The sequence below is a fragment of the Macaca fascicularis genome, chromosome 5, assembly GCF_037993035.2.
Source record: "Macaca fascicularis isolate 582-1 chromosome 5, T2T-MFA8v1.1".
In the NCBI taxonomy this organism is placed as follows: Eukaryota; Metazoa; Chordata; class Mammalia; order Primates; family Cercopithecidae; genus Macaca; species Macaca fascicularis.
Window position 1 is genome coordinate 163,898,452 of NC_088379.1, and position 12,930 is coordinate 163,911,381.

Consider the following 12,930-nt stretch of genomic DNA (forward strand, 5'->3'; position numbering starts at 1 on the left):
CTTTCCTTACTCCTTATACAAAAATTAATTCAAGATGGATTAGAGATGTAAATGTTAGACCTAAAGCCATAAAAACCCTAGAAGAAAATCTAGGTAATACCATTCAGGACATAGGCATGGACAAGGACTTCATGTCTAAAACACCAAAAGCAATGGCAACAAAAGTCAAAATTGACAAACAGGATCTAATTAAATTAAAGAGCTTCTGCACAGCAAAAGAAACTACCACCAGAGTGAACAGGCAACCTACAGGATGGGAGAAAATTCTTGCAATCTACTCATCTGACAAAGGGCTAATATCCAGAACCTACAAAGAACTAAAAAAATTTACAAGGAAAAAGCAAACAACCCCATCAAAAAGTGGGCAAAGGATATGAACAGACGCTTCTCAAAAGAAGACATTCATACAGCCCACAGACACATGAAAAAATGCTCATCATCACTGGCCATCAGAGAAATGCAAATCAAAACCACAATGAGATACCATCTCACACCAGTTAGAATGGCAATCATTAAAAAATCAGAAAACAACAGGTGCTGGAGAGGATGTGGAGAAATAGGAACACTTTTACACTGTTGGTGGGACTGTAAACTAGTTCAACCATTGTGGAAAACAGTGTGGCGATTCCTCAAGGATCTAGAACTAGAAATACCATTTGACCCAGCCATCCCATTACTGGGTGTATACCCAAAGGATTATAAATCATGCTGCTATAAAGACACATGCACATGTATGTTTACTGCAGCACTATTCACAATAGCAAAGACTTGGAACCAACCCAAATGTTCATCAGTGACAGACTAGATTAAGAAAATGTGGCACTTATACACCATGGAATACTATGCAGCCATAAAAAGGATGAGTTTGTGTCCTTTGTAGGGACATGGATGCATCTGGAAACCATCATTCTCAGCAAACTATTGCAAGAACAGAAAACCAAACACCACATGTTCTCACTCAGAGGTGGGAATTGAACAATGAGATCACCTGGATACAGGAAGGGGAACATCACACACTGGGGCCTGTCGTGGGGTGGGGAGAGCGGGGAGGGATAGCATTAGGAGATATACCTAATGTAAATGACAAGTTAATGGGTATAGCACACCAACATGGCACATATATACACATGTAACAAACCTGCACGTTGTGCACATGTACCCTAGAACTAAAGTATAATAATACAAAAATTTTAAAAAAAAGATTTTAGTGAAAAAAAAAATTAGTGAAAAAGTTTAACGAAAATTTAGTGAAAAAATAAATAAATAAAGGCTCTGTGAATGCTGATGGGGACAAGAACATTCTAACCTAGACCAGATAAGAAAATGCTGGACACAGAAAAGGAACTTTGACGAGTCATCACCAGCAGAGTCCATTTTGGGTTCTTTTGTTGTTGTTTTGTTTTATCTTTTGAGATGGGATCTTACTGTTACCCAGGCTGGAGCACAGTGGTGCAGTCTTGGCTCACTGCAACCTCTACCTCCCGAGCTCAAGTGATCCTTCCACCTCTGCCTCCCAAGTAGCTGGGACCACAGGTGTGTGCCAACACACCTGGCTAATTTTTTGTTCCTTTTTTGGTAGAGATAGGGTTTTGCCATGTTGCCCAGGCCGAGCTGAGTCCATTTTGAAGAGGAACTAGAGATTATCTGAAGCTATTCTGTGTCCTTTTTTTTATTTATTTATTTTTGAGATGGAGCCTTGCTCTGTTGCCCAGGCTGGAGTGCAGTGGCACGATCTCGGCTCACTGCAACCTCCGCCTCCCAGGTTCAACCGATTCTCCCGCTTCAGCCCGAGTAGCTGTGATTACAGGCCCACAGCACCACGCCCTACTAATTTTTGTATTTCTAGTAGAGACGGGATTTTGCCATGGTGGCCAGGCTTATCTTGAACTCCTGACCTCAGGTAATCCGCCTGCCTTGGCCTCCCAAAGTGCTGGGATTACAGGCATGATGTATTCATTAGTTTTTTGTTAAATGTGAAAATAATCAAGAGCCACTCGATGAGTTCCTAGATTCCTAGCCTGGGTAGACTCTACCTGATTATAAATAATAATGGGAATTCTGGCACCTAACATGGTTGTTCTATTTTTGCACTGGGTCACAATTTCAATAAATTTACTCACTTTTATTTATACACAGTAAGTTGCAAGCTGTTTTCTACCATAATTAATTCATTATTATTCATCCTATTAATTATATGATCTGATATTAAAGCTACCAGGTCAAGAGTGGTTTGTTTTTTTGTTTGTTTTGTTTTGTTTCATTTTTTTGAGATGGAGTTTTGCTCTTGTTGCCCAGGCTGTTTAATTAATACTCTCTTCCAGAAACTTAGCTTAAAAAAGACCATCAGCTGGGCACAGTGGCTCATGCCTGTAATCCCAGCACTTTGGGAGGCTGAGGCAAGTGGCTCATGAGGTCAGGAGTTCGAGATCAACCTGACCAACATGGTGAAACCCTGTCTCTACTAAAAATACAAAAATCAGCCAGGCATGGTTGTACAAGCCTGTAATCCCAGCTACTCAAGAAGCTGAGGCAGGAGAATCCCTTGAACCCAGGAGGCAGAGGTTACAGAGAGCTGAGATTGCGCCATTGCACTCCATCCTGGGTGACACAGTGTGACTCTGTCTCAAAAAAAAAAAAAAAAAGTCAACCAGCCCGGCCAACATGGTGAAACCCCATCTCTACTAAAAAATACAAAAATTAGCCGGGCGTGGTGGTGGGCGTCTATAATCCCAGCTACTCGGGAGGATGGGGCAGGATAATTGCTTAAACCTGGGAGGCGGAGGTTGCAGTGAGCCAAGATCACACCATTGCACTCCAGCCTGGGGAACAAGAGTGAAACTCCATCTCAAAACAAAACAAAACAATAACAACAACAACAAAAAAACCATCAACTAGCGTGTTTGGATATATGGATGTTCCAAGATAATATTAATCTGTGTTTTAACAAGTCTACAACTATACTTTCCGATGGAGCAGCCACTAGCCACATGTGTTATTGTGGCTAGTCCAAACTGAGATGTGCTATAAGTCGAAAGTACACACCAGATTTGACATACTTAGTACAAAAGAAAGAATGTAAAACATTTTGTTAATAACTTTCAATATTGATTTCATATTAAAGTGATAACTATTTGGATTTATTGGATTAAACAAAATACATTATTAAAGTTATTTTTACCTGTTTTAATTTTTTAAGAGGGAGTTTCACTCTGTTGCTCAGGCTGGAGGGCAGTGGCGCAATCTTGGCTCACTGCAACCTCCATTTCCCAGGTTCGAGTGATTCTCCTGCCTTAGCCTCCTGAGTAGCTGGGACTACGGGCGTGCACCACCACGCCCAGCTAATTTTTGTATTTTTAGTAGAGACAGGGTTTCGCCATGTTGGCCAGGCTGGTCTTGAACTTCTGACTTCAAGTGATCCGCCCGCCTTGGCCTCCCAAAGGCTGGGATTACAGGCATGAGCCACCGCGCCTGACCCTCTTTTAATTTTTTAATGTGGCTATTAGAAAATGTTCAATTATGTATGTGGTTCGAATTATGTTTCTGTTGAATAGTGTTGGTCTGAAGTTTAGAAACTTGTGAAATTCTACAGTAATTAAAGCTGGTGGATAATTATAACTGTGGCTCATTAAGATTTGGAAAACTTGTTGCAATATTTGTTAAAGAGGGAGAGGTTTTTAGTGTACATAACTGGCTGAAGAGTCAGACAGAAGCAGTATAGAAGGGTCATTCAGAAGTCCAAAGTGAAACCAATTTGAGCAACCATGTTTATGCAAGATGAAAAGCTAGTGGCTTTAACCTGTGGGAAAATGTACCACACCCTGCCAATGCAATGTAAAGTTCGACTTGTTACTCATCCCTGAAACCTGCCCCCCAGCTTTCTATAGCTAATTGCTCACAGTTGGATCCCTTTTAAAGTGAGATTACACTCCCTACAGGATATGTTGTACATGCTGACATCCAAGTTTCCAAGGTTTTCATTCAACCTAATACTCATTTTTGGTCATATTACAGCTTTGAACAAAATAGTGAACAAGAAAAAGCTGAATTGAAGATGATACTAAGTGGTGACAGATAGAAATCCAAGGATGCATCCTGGTTGTATCAAAGAGATACAAAAGAAACTTAAAAACAGAGGTTTTAAAGTCAGAGCAATCACAGATTGCCAATAACTTACTAATAATACATAAATTTAAAACATGTCAAACACAGGTAGGACAACCTCAGGGAAGCATAGAAATCGGGGAGTCAAAGTGGCAAGCATTGATAATGTCCACCCACCACAAATGAGGGCTGAAGTTCCTCCCTTTGAGAGGCAAAGCTCAAAAGAGAAGGGTTAGGATTGGTAAAGTTATTACAGTTTAACGCCATTAAGCCAATGGCTAACATTGTTTTCCCTAGAATGCCGGTGTTGTTCTAATATTGTTCTGTGAAAGTTTTGATGCCGGCAGTATTTTCTTCTAAAATGTATTTAAAATATATTTAAGAATATGGTAATTAGGAGGCCAGAGATCTAGCAATTGAAGCAGCATATGGCCAAGCCGTGTGGGGTGTGTCTGACAGGGGAGGCCTGTAAACAGGTGGAGATCTTCAGGCAGAATCTTTTCCAGGAGGCTGAGGAATTCCTCTATAGATTCTTGCCACAGAAAATCATATACCTGAATCAGCTCTTGCAAGAGTACTCCCTCAATGTGGCTGACCTGACTTCCCTCCGGGCCCCACTGGACATCCCATCCCAGGCCCTCCACCCGAGGATGATGAGATGGAAACAGATAAGCAGGAGATGAAAGAAGTTCCTAAGTGTGGATTTCTCCCTAGGAGTGAGAAGGTCCTGTTCCTGCTTGTCCTGGTTAAGCCAGAAGTCTGGAGTCTCAAAGATAAATGCATTCTGGTGATCACATGGATCCAGCACCTGATCCACAAGATTGAAGATGGAAATGATTTTGGGGTAGCAATCCAGGAGAAGGTGCTGGAGAGGGTGAATGCCATCAAGACCAAAGTGGAAGCTTTCCAGACAACCATTTCCAAGTACTTCTTAGAACGTCGGGATGCTGTGGCCAAGGTCTCCAAGGAGACTCATGTAATGGACTACCGGGCCTCGGTGCACCAGTGAGATGAGGCAGCCTATGGGGAGCTCAGGGCCATGGTGCTAGACCTCAGGACCTTCTATGCTGAGGTTTATCATATCAGCAGCAGCAACCTGCAGAAAATTGTCAACACAAAGGGTGAAGAGAAGCCATCTATGCACTGAACCCAGGACTAGAAGGAAAATAAATGACCTATATGTTGTGTGGGGAAAAAAAAGAATATGGTAATTACATAATAACAATGTAGTTATCAGTAAAGTGTCTTTAAGAAATGGTATATTTCACCTGGCACAGTGGCATGCACCTGTAGTCCCAGCTACTTGGGAGGCTGGGCTGGGAGGATTTCTTGAGCCTAGGAGCTCAAGTCCTGCCTGGGCAACATACTGAGAACTCTCTCTAAAATAAGTAGATACAGTACGAAATTTTTAAAAAGAAATGCTACATGTGAGGTTTCCAGGACATTACCTATGAGATCATCTGATACATGCCAGCCTCTTTCACATACACATTGATACCTCAGTATCATATACCTGTTACTGGGACTCAGTTTTTTTATCTGTAAGGTGGGGGATAACATATCTACATCACAGACTTTTGTAAGAATTGAGATAATTCGGTCGGTCGCGGTGGCTCATGCCTATAATCCCAGCACTTTGGGAGGCCGGGGCGGGTGGATCACCTGAGGTCAGGGGTTCGAGACAAGCACATGGTGAAACCCCATCTCTATTAAAAATGCAAAAATTAGCCAGATGTGGTGGCGCACACCTATAATCCCAGCCACTCAGGAGGTTGAGGCAGGAGAATTGCTTGAACCCGGGAGGCAGAGGTTGCAGTGAGCCAAGATCGTGCCACTGCACTCCTGCCTGGGTGACAGAACGAGACTCCATCTCAAAAGAAAAAAAAAATTGAGATAATTCATGTAAAGAATTATGACAGTGCCCATTTGAAGCAGTTGGTAAATGTTAGATGATGATGAACTAGTATTGTACATATATTTAATGATCACTATGTTCATTTTCATGTTATAATTTTAATACACATTTATAAAGTGGATCAGATGTTGACTATTCTTAAATAATTAGTAAATAAAACAATATTGCATTGTCTTCTTTAATCCAGGAATACAATTTATTTCATGAATTCCATTCCTGTTAAGCCTTTTTAACACATTATAATTGAAAAAATATTGCTGTGGTTATGTAGCCAGGACTCAAGAAGCATTCAGTAAAACCATGAATGAAGTGAATTTGAGAAACATTGCATTAGACATTCGATCATTCAATATTTTCATTCTGCTTTGAGTCTATAGCAGTGGTTTACTGGGGTCTCAAGAGAAAAAGCTATGGTTTTAGCATTTACCAGGTTCTGTGGTGTAAACATTTCCAACATGGTCAATGCCAAACTATTGCGTGATGTCACACAATAATGTAGAAAGAGATGATAATAATTGGTTCTCTCAAGAAGGTACAAACAGCCTCCCACACACCACTCACATAAATACTTTGCATGATTATAGCATGGCTTCTCATACAGTGTTCATTCATTCATTATACCAATGGTTCTGCAAATGTGATACCCTGACCAACAGCACAAGCATCATTGGGGAACTTTTGAAAAATGCAAAATCTCAGGGCCCATCTCATATCTCCTAAGAAAGAAACCATGAAAATGAGGCTTAGCAATCTGTCTTAACAAACCCTCCAAGTGATTTTGATGCATAATGTTTGAGGACTCCTGCCCTATGCTCTTGCTGTTGTTTCTGAAGGGGAAGAAGTGCCAAGTAACTTCTAACATTTATTAATTAGTATCCCAAGACTAGCCATGTTGGTGTTTTCATTCTTTAAAGCATCTAATTATGGACTCTGAAATTGCAATTTATATATTCCTAGAATCAACAAAGGACACAAAGCTGCTGCTCTTTTGCATAGAAAGGTAATTTTATCTTCAAATGTCCCCATGTTTCAGTTGCTATTGAGAGGCTCCAATAAGGGTTAGTTAAGAGTTCTACTGGCTTGGCTCAGTGATTCATGCCTGCAATCCTAGCACTTTGGGAGGCTATGGCAGGCAGATCCCTTGAGCCCAGGGGTTTGAGACTAGCCTGGACAACATGGCAAAACCTCATCTCTGTTAAAAAAAAAAAAATGCAAAATTACAAAAGTTAACCAGACACAGTGGTGCACACCTGTAGTCCCAGCCACTTGGGAGGCTGAGGTGGGCGGATCACTTGAGTCCAGGAGTCTGGGAGGTCAAAGCTGCAGTGAGTTGTGATTGCACCATTGTGCAATCATCCAGCCTGGATGACAGAGGAGACTTTGTCACAAAAATAAATAAATAAATAAATAAAAACAAAAAACAAAAACTACTGCTTGTGATTTCTGGTTGCTTCTGCAGCAGAGACCATGGGCAAAATCCCTATGCTGAAATAAATATGTCCCCTGATATATTAGCGGGCATGTTGTTAACTACTTTGTATGGTTGGTTGGTTGGTTGGTTGGTTGAAAATCACATAAATACAGCCCTAAATTCAGTCATACTATACACAGTATTGGCAGAGATACATGGTTTCCAGTATGTTCTAAGGGAGCTTTGGATTGGTGCAGCCTTCAGAGGTCAGCAGGTACGACCTTGCACTCTGTGTGGGACTCCCCTTCACAGCACATGTTCCTCCAACTGACAAAATATTTCCAGTAACAAAAGCACATTCTATTTTTGGACAGGTCTAATTATTCTTCCATACATTGAACTAAAATCTGCCTTCCTGTAACAGTCACACAGTAGTCTGAATTCTGAATTCTGGTAAAGAATCCCTGTCTCATTTAAATAGCCCATCAGATCCCAGGAAAGTCTCACTCTAGGCTCTTTTACAAATTAGGCCTCCCCACTTCTTTCAGGCATTCATGTAACAACATTCCCAGGCTCTGAACCACCCTGCCTCTTGATGCTCTTCAATTTATTAACATCTGGCTTAAAATGTGGCATGCATAACCAAAAATAATGCTACCATGTGGCCCAATTGGGGCAGCGTTTGTTTCTGGAACACAGCTCTCTGTTAATGCAGCCTGTTATTGTGTCAGCTTTGTTGGCAACTGAGCTAACCTCTGGGCACATCTCCAGTCTGCAGTCAGCTCCATGCTCCACACCAACCTGTTGCATAATGTCTTACCTATCCTCTACTTGGACTGTTGATTTTTAAACTCTAAGTGCAAGCTTCATATTTAGTCCTATTAAATTATAACTTTGTGAGTTTCAGCCCCAATTCTAAAATAGTAGCATCTTTTACAGTCCAAATTGTCATTGAATTTTACTGTCTCTTTTTCCTAGGTTTATATGTTCAGCAAATGTAATGACATGACTTCTCTCTTTGTATAAAATCCTGAGGAAACTGTTGAACAAAACAGAGCCAATTCCTGTTCTTCTCCCTCACTCAATTATTCACCTCAAAGCTTAAAACTAGAATAAAATGTCCAAGTGAAGTACCAGTTAAATATTGACTTTCACTTGCCAGTTTTACTTCAATCTGTCTTTTGTCTGAAGTAGCCTGAAAAATGAAAATGTAATCATTGTAAATAATTCTTAGGGATCATTTAGACTGCCTAACGGGTATTAAATATTTGAAATATAAATCCCCATTCTTTGATGTGTGTCGAAGGAGGTAGTTAAAGAATAGTATAGAGTAATTAAAAGCTTTTATCATGATCTTGGATTAATTGAAGTATTTAGAGACTGGTGATGCCATACTGAAAACCACTATTACAAAATTTAGGGGTTTGCAATTTTCTTTGGGTTAATTAATGCTTATAAAAATTATTCTGGCCAGGCATGGTGGCTCACGCCTGTAATCCCAGCACTTTGGGAGGCCGAGGCAGGGTGGATCACTTGAGTTTGGGAGTTCAAGAACAGCCTGACTAACATGGAGAAACCCTGTCTCTACTAAAAATACAAAAATTAGCCGGGCATGGTGGCACGCACATGCCTGTAATCCCAGCTACTCGGGAGGATGAGGCAGGAGAATCCTTTGAACCTGGGAGGCGGAGGTTGTGTTGAGCCGAGATTGCGCCATTGCACTCCAGCCGGGGCAACAAGAGTGAAACTCTGTCTCAAAAAAAAAAAAAAAAATTATTCCAGCTGGGCGCGGTGGCTTACGCCTGTAATCCCAGCACTCTGGGAGGCTGAGGTGGGTGGGTTACCTGAGGTAAGGAGTTCGAGACCAGCCTCGCCAACATGGTGAAACCCCGTCTCTATTAAAAAAAATACAAAAATTAGCCAGGCGTGGTGGTGTGCACCTGTAATCCCAGCTACTCAGGAGGCTGAGGCAGGAGAATCACTTGAACCCAGAAGGCAGAGGTTGCAGTGAGCCAAGATTGCACCATTGCACTCCAGCCTGGGTGACAGAGCAAGACTCCGTCTCAAAAAAAAAAAAAAAAATTTTTCCTCAAATGGCTTCTTAAAGCTATAAAAAATTGAAAATAATTATAAAGAACAACTTTAAAGCCAAGAACAGTAGTTCCAGGACTTGGAAGGCTGAGGTAGGAGGATCACTTGAGCCCAGGAGTTCAAGATCAACCAGGGCAACATGGTGAGACCCTACCTCTATTAAAACAAAATTTTAAGATAATGTTACTTAGCAGAGTGTTGGCACTTAGAGATCATGGGCTATGTGAAGAAATATATTCCTAAACTTAATTTATGAGCTACATGATTACATGAAATGGGGAATTGAAAACAAATAACATCATGACCGAAAAAACCACAATTCAATTCAGGGGGTGTGGGCTGAGATGATATCTGATCTGATATCTTCACAGCACCCAGAGAGGAAAGATCAGAAAATGTGTTTTCAATAGACATGGTGAGAACACTGCTAGGGAAATAGTGGCAGCATTTTTAACATGAATAACCTTAGCTAACCTAGCACCACAGGATGTTGAAATTTTTTTTTTTTTTTTTTTTGAGAGGATCTCATTCTGTCATCCATGCTGGAGTGCAGTGGTGCCATCACGGCTCACTGCAGCCTTGATCTCGTGGGCTCAAATGATCCTCCCACCTCAGCCTCCCGAGTAGCTGGGACTACAGGTGCTCAACACCATGCCCAGCTAAATTTTTTTGATTTTTGTGAAGACGAAGTTTCACCATGTTACTCAGGCTGGTCTCGAACTCCCGGGTTCAAGTGATCCTCCCACTTTGGCCTCCCGAATTGCAGGGATTACAGGCATGAGCCACTGCGCCTGGCCAATTTTTGATCAAGTTATGCTAATACAGAATAGCACTGAGGATCCTGCTTATTTAGATTTCCACTTCAAAAGTAGTGTTGTGTATTTGTTGCATCACTGCTTACGGGAAAGCAAATTAACTTTACGGGCTCGAATATGTTGTCAACAGTCCCACGTCTACAATCATTCCCCAGTGGCCACAGGTTCTTCACAGTGACCAGAGTATATTGAAATGTTTTAAAAATGAGAAATATAGCGAACTAGGAATGCTGTGTGTTGCTGGTGAAAATGTAAAATGGTGCAGCTGCTGCGGGAAAAGGTGTGATGATTCCTCAAAAACTTAGAGAAATACCATGAGATCCAGCCTTCCCAGTTCTGGGTATGTACCCAAAAGAAGTGAAAGCAGGGACTCAGGTATTTGTTCATGCATGTTCATAGCAGCATTACTCACAATAGCCAAGAGGTTCAGAGGCCACTCAAGTGTGGTGTATATGTATGAGTTCCCTAGGGCTGCCATAAGAAAATACCGCAGACTGGGTGGCTTAAACAACAGAAATTTATCTTCTCACAGTTCTGGAGCCTGAAATCTAAAATCAAGGTGCTGTGAGGGTTGGTGACTGGTGAGCCCCTCTTCCTGGCTGGTAGGGGCCCACCTTCCTGTCATGTCCTCAAATGGCTTTTCCTCTGTGCAGGTGAAGGCAGAGACGAAGCCCTGATGCCCCTTCCTCTTCTTATAAGGATACCAGTTTTATCAGATTATTTTAGTACCTCATTTAACCTCGGTTACCTTCGAAAGGGCTGGCCTCCAACTATAGTCACACTGAAGGGTTGGGCTTCAACATATGAATTGGGGGGGTGGGGATAAAAATTCAGATCATAACAACATAGAATGCAATATTATTTAGTCTTAAAAAGGAATGAAATTGAGACACATGCTGTGATATAAATGAAGCTTGAGGACATATTACTAAGTCCAATAAGCCAGTCCCAAAAACACAAATACTGCATGATTTCACTTAATGAGGTTCTGAGTAAGTTTATCAGGACAGAGGGTAGAGTAGTAGTTGCCAGAGGCTAGGGGAAGGGGAGAATGGAGAGTGAGTGTTTATAGGTACAGTGGTTCAGTTTTACAGGATGAAAAGATTCTGGAGATTGAAGAGGTGATAGTTGCAAGCAATGTGAATATACTTAATGTCACAGGACTGTCCACTTTAGAATAGTTAAAAGGCAAATTCTGTTATGTTTATGATAGAAAAGAATGAGAAAAGCACTCTGACATTAAACCACTCGTGTTTTAATATGCAGCCCAGGGCCAGGTGTGGTGTCTCACGCCTGTAATCACAGCACTTAGGGAGGCCAAAGTGGGCGGATCACAAGGTCAGGAAATGGAGACCAGCCTGACCAACATGGCGAGCTCCATCTCTACTAAAAATACAAAAATTAGCTGGGCGTGGTGGCTGGCACCTGTAGTCCCAGCTACTCGGGAGGCTGAGGCAGGAGAATTGCTTGAACCCAGGAGGCGGAGGTTGTAGTGAGCTGAGATCGCACCACTGCACTCCAGGCTGGGCGACAGGGCGAGACTCTGTCTCAGAAAAAACTGCAGCCCCAAATGGCACTCACTGTAGGTGGATGTATTCCTCCTGAAACAAATTTAAACACACACACTTACCGTGCTGCCGTGATGTGCTGTCAGTCTCTCAGTCACTAGCCTAAAAGTCTGCATTTCATGCTTTTTCTCTATATTAGCTTTTCCAATGTGTCAGATGGGTATTTCATCATTTATGTCAGGGGTTCCAATCTTTTGGCTTCCCTGGGTTCATTGGAAGAAGAATTGTTTCAGGCCACACAGAAAATACACTAACACTAACCATAGCTGATGAGCTAAAAAAAATAATAATAATAATAATAGTAATAATTCATGTTTTAAGAAAGCTTACAAATTTGTATTGGGTCTCATTCAAACCTGTTCTGGGCTGCACGCAGCCCGTGGGCCACTGGTTGGACAAGCTTAATTTACATCTACATTTCCATAACTCGTAAATTTTCATTATGCATTGCAACTTAATTTTTTCCACGTGTTATAATTACAGTGATGGTAATAAAATTATATTTTTACTGAATTACAGGAAAATCAGTTTTGGGGTTTCCTAAGTCCTGCAAGACTGTAAATAATTTAACAATATCATCAGATATTAACTGAGGATAAACTAGCGGAATTGGAAACTCCCAGATTTATTTTGCCTCTGTCTCTTTCCCTTCCTTGGCTAATACACAAATGCAAGCAATGCCTGCATCCTAACACACAGTAAATATTTGTGAAAAAGTGAATATATGTCTGTATTTGCATGTTATGAAAACAATTCCTTTACTGAAGGAAAGGAAAAATCCAGTGCCTCATGCAAACCAGTCATGTGCAGATCTCTAAGCACCACATTTTAGGATAGCATTACATTACTGTAGGAATAGTTCAGTTTTTAAAATACAGATAATAAGTTTTCATTTGGAAAGAATTATTTTCAGGTGCAGCAACGCATTTAGAAATAAAATTTAATTCAATATCACTTTATCCCTTTTGAAAAGCAAAAACAAGAAAAGTTGGTGCAACTTTCTGAGCGTCTGTCCTAATGTCTTTGCAC

At 41.2% G+C, this 12,930-nt stretch overlaps 1 pseudogene; it reads left to right on the forward strand.

The window, feature by feature from the left end:
• Positions 1 to 4,529: 4,529 nt before the first annotated feature.
• On the forward strand, positions 4,530 to 5,301 carry LOC102142513 (proteasome activator complex subunit 2 pseudogene; annotated as a pseudogene).
• Positions 5,302 to 12,930: the final 7,629 nt, after the last annotated feature.